Below are 21,680 nucleotides of genomic sequence, written 5' to 3'. Positions count from 1 at the left end.
ATAAAAGGTTTAATAGTAAACAAGACAATCGCAGAACAATCAAGGCCAGATGGCAATAACGGGTAAGGCAGCATAGACACAGAGTGAAAGTACAAGAGACACACGAACAGCAGGGAACCAAAAAAGGAAAGCAATAAGACAGCGAGGGTAACCAAACAGGGAGCGCGGGGAGAAAGTACATAAAAGGAGGAGTGAGATCAAAACGGGACAATACTAAACATGTGCTAACGAAGAGCTAGGACAAGCAGGATCTTACCAGACACCCAACATGAGCGAGGAAAACCGAGAGCTAACTAAACACACATTACCAAAACACAAACGTAGTGACTGAAACAATGACCAATAACCAAGAGACGTAGGAACGGGGTTTACATAAGACTACAATTATGGAAAAACTCAGAACAGCTGGAGACAAAGGGGCGGAGACAGGGAACCATGGAGACGAGTGAAAAACCCGGAAGTGATTTGGTTGCCATGACAATATTGGTGGAACGGTTAAAGGAAGAAAATGAGGCTATCAAAAAGAGAAACTGCAGAGAAAAGACAGAAATGGCCCAGCTGAAAGACCAAAATGAGATACTAAAAGTTAAGTTATGGGTGATTGCTTCTTTGTGACCTGATACTATGTCCACTTTTTCCAAAGGGTTGCTTAATAAGACTTACAGGCTTCCCAGCTAAGCTGGCCTTCTTCCCCAGCTTTTTCACCTTCTGCAATTAATTTAGATACTTCTATTGAATTGGTTTATGCATCCAAAAACAAAACAATATCCATGTTTTCTGGTAGCCCTGGAATTTGGATGAATCTCAACATTCTTTTAATTTCAAATAATATAAAAAGATGGAGCAGGCAGTTTTATTTATGATCATTTGGAAGGTGAAGCTAAACAAATCAGGAGAGAGCCAATACTTATTTGGAACACCTTAAAAGAGGCCTATGGTTGCCCCCCCACCCCCACCCCACACACACATTGATTAGTGCCCAGAATTTTTTTTAACATAAAGAAAGGGTGAGAGAGGGGATAGTCTATATGAATACTTGCATGATTTATTGTCTTTGGCTGAGGATATTAATCTGTGTAATGGAGGTGTAGTGTTATGTGGGGAACAGACACTTTGTAATCAGTTTTCTGAGAATGTAAGGAACCCTTCATTACATCGAGAACTGAAGAGGTTGCTTAGACAGGACCTTTATAAAAAGTTTACTGCCCTGTGTAAGGAAGCTATGCTATTTTGGGAAGAAGATCAAAATTTAGGTAGCGCTCCCTCTTCTGGTGAAACAACAACTGCTGTAGTAGAATGTTCCAGCATTACTACTGTGACCCCTAACCCTGATTCCATTCTTCTTGAGTTAAGGGAGGCAGAAAGAAAGGTTAGAGTGATTGGTTCAGAAATTGGCACAATTGTGGACTCAAGGAAGTAGGCGCTTCTTCGTAGGCCAAGACAGGAATCCCAGTATGACAATTCAGGTCGACGTATTTGTTTTAAATGTGGGAGGATAGGACATGTTACTTGGTAACTGTAGCCACTTCTGACTCTGGCAATGGCAAGCCCAGAGCGTAATCCAGGCTCAGGAGCAGCATGGAAACTATCGCCCCCTGTACTAAGGAGCCAAGCTATGATTGGGGTATGAGCAGGCTCAGTTAATGTGCAGGCAGAGGCATTAGTTACTTTAATGGACCCACCCCAGTTATTAAGGTGACAACAGGAGGGGTGCGTGTCCCTTGCCTAACAGATACGGGTTCAATAGTTAGTGGAGTTTATTTAAAAAACATTTCGAATGTAGGGGAGCAGTGTCCATGAGAGACTGTGGGTGGTTAACATTAAAAGCAGTAAATGGCCTCTATTCCCTATTTGGGTTATTTACAGCTTGATGGTAAACTCATTGGTAAATGACTGCTCCAGTGGGCTGTATTGGTTGTCAGATAACCTTCTGGTCCTGTAACTAAACTGGTATGTGAAAAGGTCCCCTGCTTGCTTGGCATGAATATGCTAAATATATTCAAATTATTCTGAAATACAATTGTAGTACTTAAGCCTTGTGTTATCTTAGAGGTGAAAAATGACGCGCTACCACCTTTAACAGCAAGGAAAAGCCCCTAAATTATATTTTTCAACTTGAAATTTGATGACATAAAGTTCCTAAAGTGACCCAACATTAGTCAAAGTAAAAAATATTGCCTTTGTTCATACAGTATTTCTATGAAACCTGTACCACCACGATACAAAGATTGTCTCAGTGTGTTTCTTAGGGTGTTTTTTTGTTGGTTTGTTTGTTTTTTATCATTTCCTTGGCCAGTATTTTTGGCTACCCCCCCCCCCCCCCCTTTTTTTTTCCTTTTCATTAGTAATGTTACACAGTTCATTGTTTGTGCACATATAAAAAGGTGATGAGGTGCCACAGCCACCCAACCTCCCTCCCCTCCACCCCCGTCTTCTACAGCACCCTCCTACTCATCCATCTCTCCCATCTCAGCCATCTTGTGATGGGTGTTTGTTAAATTCTATGTATATTTTTCACCTGTGAAAGTGAGCTTTCAGTGTATCGTAAAATAAATGAGGTCAGGTTTCCTCGAATTATTTTGAACTATTTTTGGGGTTTGTTGTGAATATTTCTAAATTGGAATGATCTGTAAGGAGGTTAAATCAATTATTTATTGATATTTGGGTTCTGTCCTTCAAACTGAGCAGTATAACTTTTTTGTTTGCAATTGTGAGTGATATTAATAAAAAGGATTTGAGGTGACTTGGTGCTGACAATGAAGAGAAATCATTAAGCAGAGCTATAATGGAACAGAAAGGAATGACAAGACCTGAAATCTCTGATCACTTGTGCATGACCTTCTACCAAAACTGCTGGATAGGGTTATTTTTGTTTCGGCATTTAATAATCACAAGACACACACACACTCACACACACACACACACACACACACACACACACACACACACACACACACACACACACAGAGAGAGAGAGAGAGAGAGTGCAGGTAGAAGCTATAAAGGTACTGCAGAAGAGAATACCCACAGTTCTCTCTTTGTTTTTTCAGATATGGTTTTTTCAGAAGGAACAAAAGAACGATTAAGAGAATAAGAAAATGAGAAAAAATACAAGCTAGAGCATGGTGCATCATCTTCCAATGAAAGAAAGTCCCCCAAGATAAAACACACATTTCCTTTCCAAGAACAACAACATAGCATGATCCTTGTCACCTTATGGCAGTCAGGGCAGAATGGCAGCACCGAATATTATAAGGATGATCCCAGGGTCCACGCCATATGCAGTTGCCCATGCCCAGGACATCACCTCAACATTCTACGCGCTCATCACATAATTTTGGAGGGTTTCTATAAATATGGAGACTACAGGAAAAGGATGGATGAGACTGACCTGCAGGCTTTCATAGGGTTGCTAATATTACCAGGTGTGTATGTGTCCAGATGCAATGATACATCTAGTCTCTGGGAGGCACTGAGTGGAAGGGCAATTTTCCATGCCACAATGTCATTAAAATTCTTTCTCACATTCTCAAGAATGCTATGATTTGATAACCACAAGTGAAGATCTGTATGGTCTATAAGAAGTGGGTGGAGCATCTGCCCTACAACTACAATGCTGGGCATGTAGTAACAGTGGATGAGTAACTGGTTGCTTTCATAGGTAAATTTTTATTTTCATGTAATGTCATATTCATTGTTAATTTTATTATGCAATGCTGTAATATCATTGATGAATATACACTGCCTGGCCCCCCAAAAAAAGGTTGCACACTCTAATATTTCAATGGACTGCATTTAGCTTTGATTACAGCACGCATTCGCTGTGGCAACGTTTCCCCAAGCTTCTGCAATGTCACAACATTTATTTCTGTCCAGAGTTGCATTAATTTTTCCCCAAGATCTTGTATTGCTGATGGGAGATTTGGACCACTACGCAAAGTCTTCTCTAGCACATCCCAAAGATTCTCAATGGTGTTCAGGTCTGGACTCTGTGGTGGCCAATCCATGTGTAAAAATGATGTCTCATGCTCCCTGAGCCACTCTTTCACAATTTGAGCCCAATGAATCCTGGCATTGTCATCTTGGAATATGTCCGAGCCATCAGGGAAGGAAAAAATCCATTGCTGGAATAACCTGGTCATTCAGTATATTCAGGTAGTCAGCTGACCTCATTCTTTGGGCACATAACGTTGCTGAACCTAGACCTGACCAACTGCAGCAACCCCAGATCATAGCACTGTCCCCACAAGCGTGTACGGTAGGCACTAGGCATGATGGGTGCATCACTTCAGCCGCCTCTCTTCTTAGCCTGATGCACCCATCACTCTGGAACAGGGAAAATCTGGACTCATCAGACCACATGACCTTCTTCCATTGCTCCAGAGTCCAATCTTTATGCTCTCTAGGAAATTGAAGTCGTTTTTGCTGGTTAGCCTCACTGACAAATGGTTTTCTTAAGGCTACACAACTGTTTAGTCCCAATCCCTTGAGTTCCCTTCCCTTTCTGGGTGTGGAAATGCTCTCACTTTCACTATTAAACATATCCCTGAGTTCTACTGTTTTCCTACGATTTGATTTCACCACATGTTTAAGTGATCACCGATCATGATCATTCAAGATTTTTTTCCGACCACATTCCTTCCTTGAAGATGATGTTTCCCCACTGTCCTTCCTCTTTTTAATAATTCATTGGACAGTTCTTAACCTAATTTTAGTAGTTTCAGCGATCTCCTTAGATGTTTTCTCTACTTGATGCATGGCAATAATTTGACCCTTCTGAAACAGATTGACCTTTTTTGTGTGTGACCTTTTTTTTGGCCAGGCAGTGTATGTTCATATTTTTATTTGGATCAATTTTATCATTTTATTTGTTTTGATTGTTGTTGTTTAGAAACCTTTTGGGTGGGGGCAATGGTTTAAAAACTGGAAAAGGACTATTATTTGTTTTATTAAAAACGCTTAATTTAAAAAAAAAAAAAAAACTACAGTAATGTAACTAACATCTGCACTCATTGGTTGATATATGTTATTAATTGTTTATTTATCATCTTGTTTATTTCTGTGTGCACTAATTTCTTTATTCATTTATGCAGCTATATGTACAATGACTTCATGATGCAGAGTTGATTTTTATTCTTCACGTAGTTTGAAAAGTGGCATAATTTTACACCTCTTCATTCATTTCATTGCTGCTTTTTATTGCCAAGTAATTTGTATATTTTGAATAATGCATGGTTCTTAGTAATTGTTTCTGTTTAATTTAAGTGTTAATTTATAATAATTTATTAATTAAAAACTTGAGGACGAATTTAATGAACTTCATGGAGACATGATTTATAATTAGATATTACAGATATTCATCTTAAGCAATTTGTTTATTACAGTTTGGCTTGTTAATGTCAAAAGTAATTAAGATTTTAATGAATGTAACAGAAATAACGGTTTTCAGAGAGAGAGTGTGGCAAAGGTCAGAAACTTTGGTAGGGGTTCAAATCTGGCAGAAATGTGTGTCTGTCTGGCTTTAGAAACCAGGTGGAAACGGACATGCTGTTGATCAGAGGTCACTTAGTTCCATAAAATGGTCAGGGATTTGCGTCATACCCATTCACAGAGAAGTGAATGGAGGGTCTCGCTCTTATTGTCTCTCTCTTTCCCCTTCCCTCCACATCGCCTTCTCTATTGATGCAATCATCTTTGGGTGAATGAGCCTGATGTTTTCAAGACAAAAGCAAAGTGGGAGATGGACAGGTTGGGTTAAAATGTTCTGAAGTGTTGAGAGATCCCAAGAGAACTGGTGAATGTTGAAAGAGGTTGATGTAAGGATTTCTGGTAAGTGTGTGTGTGTGTGTGTGTGTGTGTGTGTGTGTGTGTGTGTGTGTGTGTGTGTGTGTGTGTGCGTGTGTGCGTGTGTGTGTGTGTGTGTGTGTGTGTGCGTGTGCGAGTCTGTGCATGTGTGAGTGTGGGTGTGTGTGTGTGTGTGTGTGCGCATCTTCTCTTATTTTTATTGCAGTTACACCAACAAGTGTCTCTTCATTACAATTTTTCATCAGGCCTTCAAGAAAATGTCAAAGCACACACATACACACACACACACACAAACACAAACACACAAATACACACTGGCCAATTCAGTTTGCTAATCTCAATGAATCAGCAACATGAGGCAGGCTGCAGGGAACAAAATGTACTGTTTGGTTAATTTAGTCTGCTCTAATTAGTCTTATTTGTGACTTACTGTTGCACTGGTCACTTTTTTTCAGGGGTTGCATAATGGCTGACTGACACGCCATCCAAAAATAATTAAATAAATAGCACGAAGGATAAAGCCAAAGGAGAAAGGCCATAGGGGGTGGAGAGAGGTGGCTGAGCGGAGGTGAAATGGCAAAACTGAGCAGGGAGCCACAGGGAAGGAAGGAAGATGTAGCACTGGTGACTGGATCCATCGGGATTGCCATGGTAACAGCATAGCGCAAGCTTACACCTGAGGAGCAGGGAATCATCTAAATAGCCACGGTGTAAACTTATTTTGTGCTGCTGTTTTCCACAAATTTCCACAATTTACACAACCTACTTTCCACAATGCACAGAAGAGCAAACCAAACCTACATAGATTCTTGGTGATCATAAAGTCCCATTGAGTCTCATATTGGAGCTTTCATCTATATTTTTCTATGGCTATGATTAGTTTAATTTGATGTAGCTTGTTTATTGAGTTATCCAGGCTAATATAATCTTAGAGATCTAATATGTTGTTGTTTATTGACCTTCTGGACAAATTTTACATGCATTTGCCCACCTCCCAGTGATATCACTGCTGACAGAGTCACATGCTCTACCCCAGCCTATTCCGTTATGATTTAATCCTCGATTGCACTACAGTCTTTGCTTTTTTTTGTCTCTCTTTCTCTCTTAGGATTTGCAGGAGTCAAAGGTTTGGGAACAGAATGTGAACAATTCTTCATTGTGCATGGTGTAAAGGCCGGTTTGGGGAGAGACAGAGAAAAACACGCTGCCCACACACTACACTAGCTTTCACCAGCGATGTTCAACAGGAGTTCCTTGTTGCAAAATCTGATATTCTTGTTTGAAGTGCTATTCATAACGCAGACTAATGACTTTTTCATTATCTGTCATTGCATTTCTGAAACACACCAAAAACATATGTTGGAGTGGACCTTTTAATTACATATTTGTTATTTAGGATGTGCATATGGTGTGATGTTGGTCATATGTTTCAATTCTGAGACTGTGGTTATATCATGTTGACGTGATTAGTTTAGGCCATCTTTTTCAGAAATAGTGATACATTTTTGATATGACCCTTAAATTATAAGAGGGTCTCTTTCAGTATGCTTTTCACTGTTCCTTAGTTTTCCTAGAATATCTGGATAAATTGATTTGTGTAAGAGCTGTGTGTCCCAACCCAGCATTAATCACCTTATTGTGAATGATTAGCTTTCCCGAGTGGCTCTATCTGTGACTCACCCTAGTTAGATAAGACAGGTGTTCACCAACTCATTAAATAGCCTGATACATGATTCACAACAAAATTCCCTCATGGACCCTGAGACTGACAGTCCTGTGGGGTATGCAGAGTCATACAGAGAACGAAGATCCCTGAACTAAACCTAAGCCCCTGAATCATTCAATAGCAGGTCAATAGCAGGTACAAACCTTGCTCTGGTGATATATGTCAGTGTTCAATAGGCCATCAATCCAGAACTTATCACACACACAGAACTTATCACACACTGTCACTTGTCTTCTCTCTTATGCACTCTAATACATTATATTCAAATTCACACAGAGATCATTTACATTTACATTTACAGCATTTAGCAGAGATCACTTTGAAGGGAGTAGAGTGTAGTTGTATAAGAAGAAGAATGTATTCTAATAATTAAACTCTGATAGTTATTTCTTGTCATTGTTTTACAAATGCTGCATGCATTTCATATATCTCTACTAATGTTTGAATCTATAGAGTCAACATTATATACTACACAGTGTTCCAAAGCAGTACCAATGATTTGGTGTACTAGACAGTCATTAAGCATTCATCACGAAAGTAGTCCTGACATGATTTATTAACCCATTATTTTGGCTATCCTCTAATACCACGTGATTTCACCACTGAGTGCAAAATGCCGGTCAGTGTGCTTCTGCTATACTCATTTCCACAATGTAAATACAAGTCTACTGCAGCTGTTTCTCTGTGTGTGTGTGTGTGTGTGTGTGTGTGTGTGTGTGTGTGTGTGTGTGTGTGTGTGTGTGTGTGTGTGTGTGTGTGTGTGTGTGTGTGTGTGTGTGTGTGTGTGTGTGTGTGTGTGTGTGTGTGTTAGTGTTACATAAGTTTAGTCCTCCTACAGCATGTTTTACAGCAGTGAGTGATGCACCTCTTGCAGAGATGCCATGTGGTGCTCTCTGATTCATGCTGCCTACTGAGGAGCCCAGATTAATGTCAGCTCACCCTGCCACAGCATTTCTGAAGGGGACATTTTATATGTAAGGGCAGCATTTATACTGTAGACTGTACTTCTCTGGCTCCAGGCAAGCCTGATTTGAAATTTACATTTTGCATTTTGAACAAAAGCTGGTATTGTTTCAGCTATCACCAATTTTGATTGTAATTTGGATTGTTGAGTTATTGCCAAAAGAGAAGCTGTTGCAACTTTCTAAAGAAGGATCTGTTTCAGAAACTGTTTGTTGATTTCATCATCATGCCTGACAGGTTAGTTCTAGGCTAGTTCTACCCCAGGAAGCATCGCTAAATTCAATAGTCTCTCAAAAAGCTTTTACAAAACCAAACAAAATGGTCACTACTAAAGTTTAAAGAGTACTGAGAGTATTGTGCTTTCTATTGTGGTTCATAGAGTTTCCACAAATTCCCAACAGTTTACTCAGTACACACTAAATAGAAATAAAGATAGAGACTCTGGAATTAATTGAAGTGAATACCTGGTCCAATATTTATTTGTGAGCTCAAAGTTGCATAGAAATGAGACATAGTCCAGAGTATGTCTAACAGTCTCAGGTGGGCATGACTTTTATACATTTTCTTCAAGGACATTTACATAACCACTTTTTTTTTTCATAATACATTTCCAGGTTTCCACCATTATGTTCAAATCATACATTATTTAACATATGCAAATTGATATTCAATACTTACATCATGATAATATTGCTTGTTCCCGTGCTAGGCCAAGATGTTTCGGTCTTAGACGAAGGCCTTTGACTGAGGCCTCCAGAGGCCTAACACAGAGGCCCTCTGAGGCCTCACACTGAAGCCTACAGAGGCCTTTTTCTACATGAAGCCAGTTTATTTTAAACCATCTTTTCTTTTGCTTATAGTATAATTTATTACCCCACTATTGCCCAACCCAACTGCTTAAAATAAAATCTAATGTTATCATAGATGTTTTAATACTATACGTGACATTACTTTTCTACATTTCACGGTGGTCTTCAATTCAGTTTTACTGCACAGAACATTTTGCAGTAAACTTTGTTCCAAAGCAGCATTTCACTCCCCAATGAGCAAGCTGGTGGAAGCAGTGGCAGAAAGAAATAAAGATGAGGCAAAACTCCAAATGCAACTTCTCCTATAGATGGCAGAATAATAAGAGATGAAATAAAGCATTTGGATTTGCTTTCTTTCTCTCGTATGATAAATGAGTAATTGTTGCATACCTGCATGCCATAACAGTATATCAGTGGAATTATTTGCTAAGAGTTTGTGCTTCATCATGTTACTTTTATTTATCCTCAGTTCAGTAAACAGATTATTCAAATTATTTTAACATTGTGTGGCAGGGATTGGTTATTGCGGAATTAGAATTTTCTATTTGTATTACAGTTTTGGCAACATAGATTCTAGGCAGTTATGTAATTTCTGTTGTAATCACTTTCAGAATTACTACTGCAACTTCAAAGTTTTTCATCATTGCTTATATTACATTAATTTTAGACTAATCTTGCCCGTGTTCTTTTAATCCTGAATTAATATTAGATCCCAACCATGAGAGATACTATACATTTATTTCCACAGTTTGGTAGCTGGCACAAGACTCTTTTTGTTGTAACGGGGAAGGCGTGATGTGCGAAGACACTTGCGAAGTGCCTTGGATGTTATGAAGGACGGAATTAACAGAGCAAGGCATAATGTGAACAACAAACAGGACAGGATAAATGAATAATAAATTTATTAACAAACAGACCGGCACAGAACAGACAGGTTAACATAAGAAAACAGGCTAAAAGGTGCGCACGGGAACTGGAAAAAAGGGGCGTACACTTAGGTAAGACTATCGGAGAATAATGATGATAAATATAACTAGAACTAAAAGAGAATACACAGAACCGGGACTTATTATTGACCAACAAAAACAGAGAGACAGTACAACAGCGAACAGCTGACAACGATGGTAACTAAACAGGGAGTGCGGGGAGAAAGTACAGAGGAACGAGTGGCGAGATCAAACGGGAATATCCTAAAGACATACGAGATCTAACCAGAACCACATATGTGCGAGGACAAGCGAGATCAAACCAGAAACTATGACCGACCAACAAGAGACGCAGAAACAAGGTTTAAATACAACCACCATTAGTGAAAAACTCGGAACAGCTGGAGACAACGGGGCGGAAACCCGGAAGTGACTCGGTGTATAAGGAAACAGGGAACGGTCAGGTCAGCGGGTGTGATGTTTGTTTTAGTTTATATAGAAACTGGTTTAACCAAGCTTTTAATCCTGCTGAATCTTTATATTTTTTTCCATTGGTTTCTTTCATCTTTAAAGGTAGTCCAGGGTCATAGAGCCAACACGGAGATTACAGGAATACATGATGAAAACAAAAGTACACGTAGGCAAACAACAGAAACTAGGAAATAACACACGGGCTATTTAACAAACGCAGGCTTCGAAAAGCAGACAGGCTTTCTAACATATTCAAAGGTCCAAACACATAAATGCAACCATTCAAATAAACAATAAACCGCCAAAATACAGGGAACAGGGTTTAAGTACATGAACTTAATGCCAGAAACGAGAGGCGGAGAAAACGAAACTATGGCATGGAACTAAAATATATAAGGGAAAACATGGAAGCTGGGAGGGACTAATCGTGACAGATGCTTTTTGTAATTAACTGCTTCCTTAAAAGTAGAAGGTTGTTCACATTTTTATTCATTGTCTTTGAGGTTCCCTAAAATATCCAAAACAAATTCAGACACCAGACATAATAGAGATTTTCTAAGAAGTACCCTCCTTCTGTGGAATTTTGTGAACATAAAAATATAATTTAGGGGTGTGTGTGTGTCAGAGAGAGAGAGAGCTCTTTTTTCTTGGCAGTGTTGGAGAGGTTTTCGGTTACGGGAATGTCTGTTAGGCTCTGGTTTCAAAGACTGACCTTGCCACTGGCCTACTTTTTCCATGTATAATTCAGAACTAACCTGCCTACACACAGCTTTTAACACTACAACCACATGCCTGTTTTCACTACACAAGAAAATCACTAATATTAAAATGAACAGTAAAAACTGTAAAGCTATATAAGCACTCTAGACAGAAAAAAACAGAGTTTTGAGTTTTGATTTGATTACTACAAGCTCTGAGGTGCTGAGGTAATGCATTCCAGAGTTTGGGAGCAGTGTCTCTGAAGGTGTTATCTCCAAGTGATTAGAGTTCTGCATGATGGATGACAATAAGGTGTGAGGTCTATGTGAATGGACTGGTGCACAAAGGACTAAAATATCTGATGGGCAAATCCATGAAGTGATTAGCATGTTGAACTGGATATTTCTTGTAAGTGGAAGCTGGTGAAATGGTTTACAGAAAGGAGAGGTGTGGGTATGAGATACCCTGGTATGAGAAAGTCCTCAGGCAGTGGAGTTTTGTGTATATTGAAGTTTGTTTAGAGATTTGCTGAAGAGACCTGAAAGGACTGAGAGAAGCACAGAACCAAGGAGCATTACAAAGATAAGCAAAAATAAGTAATGTGTGACTGAAAATAAATTGTGGGATCAAAAATGATCAAGTAGTGGTGGGAGTTACTGTAAAGTCATCCAGGTCAATACAGAGGTCACCAGCTTTATCCAGAGTAGCCCTAGACCCTATCAGCATGATCTCTTGTTTTGTCAGTGTTTAATTAAAAAAAATGTTATGACATGCAGTGTTTAATCTCCTGTAAATGTTTAGTAAATTATGGGTGGAAAAGGGCCAGTGGGGTGAGTACTGAGGCAGATTTGTGAACTGTTAACATTCAGATGAGAATTTCTTGAGTAACTGTGGGCCAAAATTATTACAAGGTCATAATAAGGATACAGTAAATAATTAGTCATTTCACTAGTTGCATTCTTACTGGTTACTGAAAGGTACACACACTGACCAGATGTTCCCAAAGATAGATGTAGCATTTATTGTTTTTTTCTTTCTTTGTGTAACAGGGCAACAAAGAAACAAACTTGTGTAACCTTCATAAAAGTACTGTACCTTCAGGCCAGTATATATCAATTCCAGCACATTATAGTATCATTCCACCAAGCCCTGCTGACAGGGGTCAGAGGTTTTCCCCACAGTGGAGTATCGAAGTCTACAGTGTAGCATGGGTTACAGTTGTTGCATAAGAGGTCATCCCTCAGAAATGGGAAACCCAGACAGGAAAGGTGTCTTTCCTCATCTATCCGGTGCAAGAGGAATCAAATAGTACCTGTGATGTGGCACTGAGCTCTAAACCTCCAAATGACCTACGGTAAAGCCCAAAGGTGGTCTCAGCTTGCTACCCCACATACAGAGGACTAGATACTGGCTAATTAAAGACAGAAATTCACCCTTTAACTGTGATGCACTTCTTACTAATTGAATACAAACACATAGTTATTAAATACATTGTTTGCCTGCACACAACCTGCATAAGATTGCTATAATTTGAGAATGGAGGTTTTGTAATGGACTTACTGCCTCTAAAATGATATGGATAAGGAGAGCCTATAACTCACCAGTGGCATGGTGATCCTATCCCCACAAAGGCAGACACTGGACCCTTTTGACACTGAGCTGGAGACCTCCCCTGCTTCAACTTTTAAGTCAGTGATCTAGAAATTATTGGGATCCCCCTCAAAGATCACCCTTTCACCACTCCAGATACAGATGAGTTCATGGAAGATACAACCTCCTCCCAACACCCATGGCAAGATAAATGAAAAATGAAAGACATGATGAAAGTAGTGAAATGACGTTGGTCTGTTCATAATTTAGGAGATGCATGGCCGAGAAACTATTATTTTGAAGGTCCATCATGCCAGTGATGGATAAGATAACATGGTGTGTACAGGAGGGGAATTTTACATTTCCTGGAGCCTAGTGACAGATTTGCTGAATGAGACTTCCAATATGGAGAGGCTGTTGAAAGCTCTGAACCCAACTCCTATGACTAGATGTAAGGAAGAGTGGGGTTTATCATTAATATGATGAGCCATGGCCTAAGTTTAGGTTTCAAGATAATCTCAGGCTAGTTTTTCCTCTTTCTGCTCCTAGGACGACCCGTAAATCTAGATACCCATGTTCAATCCATAAATCTCAATCCACTTCCTGAGGCCAATGCTTAGTTCAGGCATATGATCTGTGTTCAAAAGTCTTGATCCACTAGCAACTTTTTATTTAATAATTTATGAAAAACTAATATAAAATGTTACTTTGCTAACATTTTATTATTCAATAATGCAGTGTTTGAAAATATAAGAAATGCTTGAATGAAATATATATTTGAATATTCTGTTTGCACAGAATTACCTTATTATACATTTCTGTTTTCAGAAATATATGCCAAGCAAATCTAAATTAATTCTGTATCTGCCTTGATGTTAAGATTGTACCAAACCAGACCTACTCTAGTTCATACTGTGTGTGTGTGTGTGGAGGGGAGACTGTGGTAGGGGTGGGGGATTGCAGGGAGTAATCAGATCCCTAATGTCAAGGACATCAGAAATTAACGGCAGATGAATGACTAACAGCAGGACAGTGGGAAAGAGAGCGTAGTATAAGCATACATCTACAGACCTGTATGTCCTTTCACATGCTCAAAAGGACTCACAGAGAAACATGCACTGTGACTTAAGAAAATATGAAAGGAGAGACGGCCAGACTGTTTACGTGTCATTTGAATGCTACCTCTGGTTCTGTTCCCCAGTTTCTATTTTCCTGTTAATCCCTTCCATAAGATTACCATTCCAAATAGATAATTGCAACACCAGACACATTCTTGTTCAGTTGTTCATATTCTCCACAGTGTACACTTATTACATGGGTCTTTGGTGAATCCTGGGATTGACAATACACTAACCCAGACCTGTTTCAAAGAATCCCTAGATATAATCTAATCTTTGCTTGTCCATACAGCTTCCCTGAACAACTTTCATTACAAACAGCACTGGATACTATTTAGTGAGAGCAAGCTTTTCATGTTTTAAGGATTGCCTGGCTTTTATATCCATTGTATGTGACCTGGTGGGGCATGCCCTGGTTTGTTCATATGAACTGAAGAAAGTCTCATATGCCGTGCAGAAAGTCATCAAATTAGTGCCAGGTGTTTCAATGCTGATATGAATGGTACTGACTATTTGACAAACATTAATTAAGTACATAACAGACATTGAAGCATAGCCTTGTATGGCCCTTTGTGTCACACAAATAAACTTATCATGCTAATGATGGCAAAGCAAACAGCAAAAGCAGGTGAGAGATCAAGAGAGAAGGAAAGAGAAAGAAAAAAAGAGGTTGTTTGTATCCTTTGGTTACTTAGGCATGGATTGGCCATGTTCCTCTCCTGGGATTTGATGAGTCATCCCACTTTTTCTGTCTGTGTAGCCTCCTGGAGGTCTGTGTTCTCATACCTTTTTGTCGGAGGTTCACCATGCTTATATTTAAATTGTGCTTCTGCTTTGGCATTGTCATGGCCTTTACTTGCCCAGAACCACTCAGGAAGTGTCAGTCCACCTCCTGCTCAAAGCAAATCCTTTCCATTCATGGGCTCCCTCGGTTTCCATTTTACTGTGCATTACAGTGACGCTTCTGAAACTGGATACTACAATCAGCTCTTTGATTTTGCACATTGTTTTTAAATGATTAAATGCACTGTGTTATGCAAACCCCTCTGGCATCTTGTGGAGTACACTGCGTTCAAACTTGTAATAGGAACACCTGAGAAAAGGCATTTTTTGCTTTTTGCAAACTTGGGATAAATGATGTTTATTAAGATGAAATTAAAATGTAATTTTATAAAGAGGGGGTTACCTCAGAAATGATGTAGTCCAACTGTAAAAATGATTGTAATATGTTTTATCACTTGCTAAGCATTTAAACTTAGTGAGCCTAAATGCAGACCCATTTGCCACATGATGGTATTGATAATATTGCCTGGACAAGTACTGTAGCAGTGCAATCAATGCTTCCACTGAGGAGAGGAGTGTGTTTCAATCAGATAACCAGTGTCACTCACCACACTCACTGTGCTCTATTCCACACTGGGAAATGACACCAATTCCGAGGCACTGACAGAGCTCCTGATAGGTGTTATTGCCAAGACTAGTCAAACTGCAACATGAGGGATGAGTCTAAGCCACAGTAGAATAGGCAGAATAGTCCATACACTGTTGGAAAAGATCCCAGTAGTATAAAAGGTGCCAGTGGTATAAAAGGTCTGCCAAAATAAATGACTTTGGTGACCTGATTGTGACAGTGAGCACCAGACATCTCTAAATCTTCTGTATTTGGCACTAACTGAGTTACTCAGTTGTGCAAGAACTGGTGTGCTCTTTCTCCACCAGCACAGAGTACACTGCAGAACAAACTTCTTCTTAGACTCATAGCTCAGTCAATAAAGTGCCTCAGATGATTTATGGTGTTGCTCTATTCTAGCTAAAACCATGGCTGTAGAAGGTTGGGTAATGGATTAGTATGAAAACATATCATACTGTAAACCATTTCTTCATGCTTCCCGACAGTCAGTCTCTTTTCTTTTCTATGTCCATGCTTTGTCTCTTTTCTCCCTCAGTGTCTTCTCTCTACCTACCATTGTTCTTTTCCTCTGTCTTATACAGCCACTCTTGTTTCTGGCATATTTCATTAGCTGCTTTCTGGTTTTATTTCCATCCCATTGGCCTTCCTCTGTTAGGTAGCCTTTTCCTTCTACTTTTGCCAAGTCATAGGTTCACTGTTTTATGGGCAGCCAGGATGCCCAATGCTGCCATGGGGGTGACAGAAGGGCATTTATAATTAGCATCACTCCGTGATGATTTCATAGAGTGAGAATTGAGGATATCTTTTCCAAATCAGCAGTTACCCTTCTGTGTGTGTGGGGGGGGGGGGGGGGTGCGTGGTGGTGCTGGGGGGGAGGGATTCCTAGGTAGTTGCCATGTTGTGACAGCATTAATCTCCCTGTCAGTCTCTGACTGAGGAAGTCTTAGTCACATTAGTTTCCTAAGATACTCTTCAGTTTCTGTTATAAAGACCTAAATTTAAAGCATGTGTTTATTGTACTTTTACCCAAAGCAATAATTCCTTTTGAAATAGCAAATGATGCTACCATGCTAATTTTAAAAAATATTAATAATATTGGGGCTTTTTTTTATCATGTAATAATGACTCCTAACAATCAGAACAAAAATGTCTGATGAGAGCAAGTCCTTTGTAGGGAACATGAGAACAAAGTAAATGTGGGTGCTTTTATCTGTATAGCATGTGCCTGATGGGTACTGAAAAGCTAGCTTTGTGGTGCTGTGTAGGGGTGTTTGGGTCTTTATTGTGTACTGTTGGGAATAAGTGTGTGTGTGTGTGTGTGTGTGTGTGTGTGTGTGTGTGTGTGTGTGTGTGTGTGTGTGTGTGTGTGTGTGTGTGTGTATATATGTGTATGCATGCATCCAGGGCTAGAAGCAGCAGGAGTCTGTATTTTTCCGCTTTGTTCATTGCAGCTGGCACTGACACAGCATTGGGTTTCAGGTGTGACCTGGCTGCTGGGGACCAGCCAGTCAGTACATTAGTGCTCTCTCTCTGCCAGTCAGCAGCCAATCAAAATGCCTAGCACCCCCTTTCAACCAATCAGCAGTACTACAGCCTGGGCTCATATTGCATTGACACCCTCTTAGTCTCCCTCACCATCAGTCCTCTGACATGTCTTCACACTTTAAGAGAGTGAAAGAGAGAAATGGAGAAGGGGGAGGGGGGAAGGAGGAATAGAGTTACATATGGATTTTCACTTATGTCAAATAAAATAAAATAGAAAATAAATTGTGAAATAAGTAGTCATATGAATAAATGTAAAACAACAATATATAAACATGAGAAATTGTGAAAAAGTCAATTATGAAATACAATTATTTTTATTTCATTTGATATTCATTCACTTTTCATTCAATTTCAATTCAATTAGTGAAGTTTACATCTTGAAATGGCCTTTATTAAACACTGCTTTTATATTAATAATGGAAAATATGATGGTTTGTTTACTTGTGAATTAAGATTAACGGGACAAACCTCTTCACCCACTAACTAATTATCAGTCAGTCTGGCAATGCAAGGCAAGGCAAAGCAAGTTTATTTTTGTAATACTTTTCATACATGATGGCAATTTAAATAATAAAGCTCATCACATCCTAAGAGTTTTCACCTCAGGAAAGTTTTTGAATAAAAAAAAAAAAAAGAAAAGAAAATGTTGCATAAAACAATTAATTTAAATAAAATATATAGTTGGTTTAAACAGAAAACTACTGAAACAATGAAATATTAAAATGAATTAAATGAGGAAAATTACATTAAAAGAAAAAATGAATGTTTAAAAACAAAGTTAATTTAAAGGAACAAATAAAATATATATGTATATAAAAGTTAAATAAAAATACAAACCATTTCTTTTAATAGCATACACATCCTACTACACACAAATATAAAATAAGATTTAATAAAATATATAAAATGCATAAAATCAAAGCTGGAGGATACAACACTGAATCTTGGGCCTAACTGAAGCTAGATTAGGCCCCCATGATGAGAACACAGAACGCCATGGATGCTCACGTCCAATAGGCCTTAGCTTGGGGCTTCATCTGACTATCTATATCTTCAGCAGCAGCCATTTTTTTTCTATGTCAGTAAGAAGGATGATGGTCTCTATCTGTGCATATATTATTGGGGCGTGAATATTATCAGTAAGAAATAATCTTATCCCTTGCCATTGGTCCTGGTAGCTCTTGAAGAACTTCACTAAGATAGATTTCAGAAGTGCTTACAATCTTGGAAAGCAATGGAAAACCATTTGTCACAACCGCAACATCCAGACATTATGAATATTTGGTTATACCATTCGGCCTCTGTAATGCCTTGTCCATCTTCCAGGCCCTCAACAATAATGATGATATGTTAGGTAGATATGTTAGGTAGAGTCATGATAGCTTACACTGATGTCATTTTGGTTTATTCTCCAAATTTAGTAACTCCTTAAACACATTTGTTAGATCCTCACTAGGCTACTAGAGAATCAGTTATACATTATTGGAAATAAATGTAAGTTTTACCTACAGAAGACAGTATTCCTCAATTATATTATTTGTTCTGACAATGTCACAGTAGAATGTCAAGATAGAAGCAATAATTAATTGGCTCATCCTTAGCTCTGTCAAGGAACTTCAGCAGTTATTTAGCCTTGCCAAATTCTACCAGCTGTTTATCATAGGCTATATCAGCATACTTAACTGCTCTTCTTAAAAGGAGCCCCCAAGAAACTGCTGGAGCCTCAAGGCTGAGGCCACCTTCGACTCACTTAAGAGAGAATTCACTTCTGCTCCCAGACTCAAAAACCCTGAATCAGAGCCTTTTATGGTAGAGGTAGACAGCTCCAGTATAGGCATCAGAGCTGTTTTGGCCCAACATGTGGGAAATCCCTGTCAGGCCTAATGGTCCCTTTTTTTATTTTATTTTTTTTATTTATTTATTTTTTTTTAAACGTGTTTTAGTTTTCCATAACATTTTGACACCTGGTACATTCAAAACTAAGGCTGATTCAGTGTCTTTTGCATTCAGGAGTAAGGAGACTTCCCATCATAATCCTGAGAACATCCTGTTTCCCAAATGACTTCTCAAATGCCTATGGGAAATAGATGAGGAAATAGACCATGAGCTGGAGGGCATTTCTATTCCCCCACAATGCCCATCTGACAATTAGTACATCCCATTTTCATGCAGAGATTGCGTGGTTACATGGGCTCATTCCTTGTAAGCCTCAGGTCACCCAACAGCTCTTGGCCAGAATATACTGTTGGGAGAACATGTTGGCTGATGTGCACAGATTTGTGGCTTCCTACACATCCTGTTCCCAAAGTAAAACTTGCAAGGCCCTACCAGCTGGCAAGCTAGTTCCTCTCCCCATTCCATCTTGCTGTCCTTGTCACTGCCAGGCAAGTTCTTATCTAATTAGGCAAGTTCATGAGGTTTTTCTGTTATGATAACCAGTCTGATTGGCATCAATTTCTCTGTTGGGCCAAGATAGCTCAAAAGTCCCTCACTAGCTCTACCACAGGCTTTTCGAGTGTACTCTAGCCTACCTGCTCCCTAGGATGCCATGGACTTCAGACTACCTCAGACATCCTGGTTGTGAATGACTGGATGCAGCAAAGTGAGAAGGACTGGGAGAACATGCATCAACATATCAAACGAGTCCTTCAACAACCTAAGATGACTGCCGCCAATAGAAGAACCCCACCTACTAGTCAGGAGACCAGATCTGGTTATCAAGCAGGGATTTCAGTTTGCTGCGAGGTGCAGGAAGCTACAAGCCAAGCACATCAGTCTTATCAAGATTAAGAAAAAGTTAATGTGGTCACTTACCAACTGGACTTGCCTGCTCAGTATCATTTGTCTAATGCTTTCCATATTTCTCTTTTCAATCCAGTAGTCCCATGTCCATTGGATGAGGCCTTGCCCTGATGTGGTGCCACCCCATGATGATCAAGCTGCTGGACTCCAGAAGAAGGGCTGGTCAGTTACAATACCCAGGATGTCTCCTAGTGGACTGACCCTTGTCCCAGGGGTCATTCAAGGCGATGCCTCAGTAACCCTCCCATAGACCCTCCTAGTGGCCGTTCTGATGGTCATTTTTGTTTGGTCTCACCTGTCCAACATAATAACAGCTCTGATGATCGCTCCTGAGCTAAGGTGAGAGCAACAGGTGGTTGTCATGACAGCCCCCTTCATCCCTGGGGCCTGACATCAACCCATCTTCCACTTTGACCTTCATTTCCCAGCATACTCCTGCCTCGTCAGTGACTCCATTGATCCACCAACTGCAGCTCTCGTCTCTGCTCCACAGCCTCTGATTATTGATTGTTTTCACCTGTTCTCAATTCCACTTACCTTTATAGTCTGTTTCCCTGTTCTCGTAAGTATTGCCATGTCTATTGGGTGCATACCAAGTGTTACTTCCTGGTTTTTCTTACCTGTTTCCTGATCATCGTTTTTGCTCTGGTTTGGTTGCTTGTATGGATTGCTTCTTTTGTTTTCTGGATTTGTACTGTTAACTCATTTTCTCTTTGCCTGCCTTGTTCATGCCCTGGTTATCAATCCACACCTGATTACCAACCATGGCTGTGTATTACCCCTCTCCCAATAAACCTTTTGTATTCAATCTTATCTGCAAGAGTATCTGTTGCATTACAAACACATCACTGCTTTTGAGCTGTGTCTGCTCCCCCTGGAATATACCTAGAGTATATGTATATGTATGTCTTACAGCTCTCTGCACCTCTCCCTCCGACTCCTTTGCTTGTCTTCCTGCTGACATCTCTCACTCCTGTTTAGCAAGGAAACTGAGCCCAGGCATGTGTATGTGTGAGTGAGAGAGAGATTCAAAATTTTAACAAAGGACTTCTGTCCCAAATGTCCTGTAATTTTGCATTGAATATCTGTACACAGAGAGGGCTGCAGCTCAGTCTACTAGGGACAAAGGGAAAGAAATGAAAGCTGTCTGTCCACCTGCAGATGCACGTGCACATCACCTCACCTGGTGCACTGCAGAAAATTGCATGTTAATGTCATGCGGACATCTGCACTACTTAAACAAAAAGGTACACAATCAACACACTGACTGACCTGAACATGAAGATATGCATGCTTCTGGTTAAATCAACACAATCACTGCAATATCACCCAAGTGACACACATACACACCTTATATATATATATAATCACATAGGGACATTTTCCCATACACTTACTAAGCCTAAGTCAGGACTAAAGATCACCATTGGCACTGTTATTTAGTCAAAGCATACCACACACACACACACACACAAAACCACAAAGCAAACATACACAACCACAGCTGACCATCAGTAATCTGTGAATCTGTGAATACCTCTATGGATCACCTCCAAAACATATAGCTTCTACATAGACAGTTTTCATAACTGATATAAACAAAACACATTTCTCACTACAGTACAACATTTCGAACACATACACACATTGCATTCAGTGACATGACCATCAATGAGAGGAACGGAAAAAAAAAAAAAAGCCAAAAGCATGCATGTCTCGATACACTTCACATACACACATCACATCACGCATATTAAAGACCCTATAAACATGCATAACACACAGCAGGTAAAGACAACACAGGATAACTAAAAA

General features: G+C 39.6%; 1 long non-coding RNA gene across 1 annotated transcript; it reads left to right on the top strand.

The window, feature by feature from the left end:
* Positions 1-10,136: 10,136 nt before the first annotated feature.
* LOC118241069 (uncharacterized) lies at positions 10,137-20,673 on the top strand. Its single transcript, XR_004775829.2, has 2 exons — positions 10,137-10,693; positions 19,942-20,673. It is a non-coding gene; the product is annotated as an uncharacterized LOC118241069 (long non-coding RNA).
* Positions 20,674-21,680: the final 1,007 nt, after the last annotated feature.

The sequence above is a fragment of the Electrophorus electricus genome, chromosome 7 (genome assembly GCF_041902795.1).
Source record: "Electrophorus electricus isolate QZ-2024a chromosome 7, ASM4190279v1, whole genome shotgun sequence".
NCBI classification, from domain to species: Eukaryota; Metazoa; Chordata; class Actinopteri; order Gymnotiformes; family Gymnotidae; genus Electrophorus; species Electrophorus electricus.
This window is presented reverse-complemented; position numbering and strand designations above follow the sequence as displayed.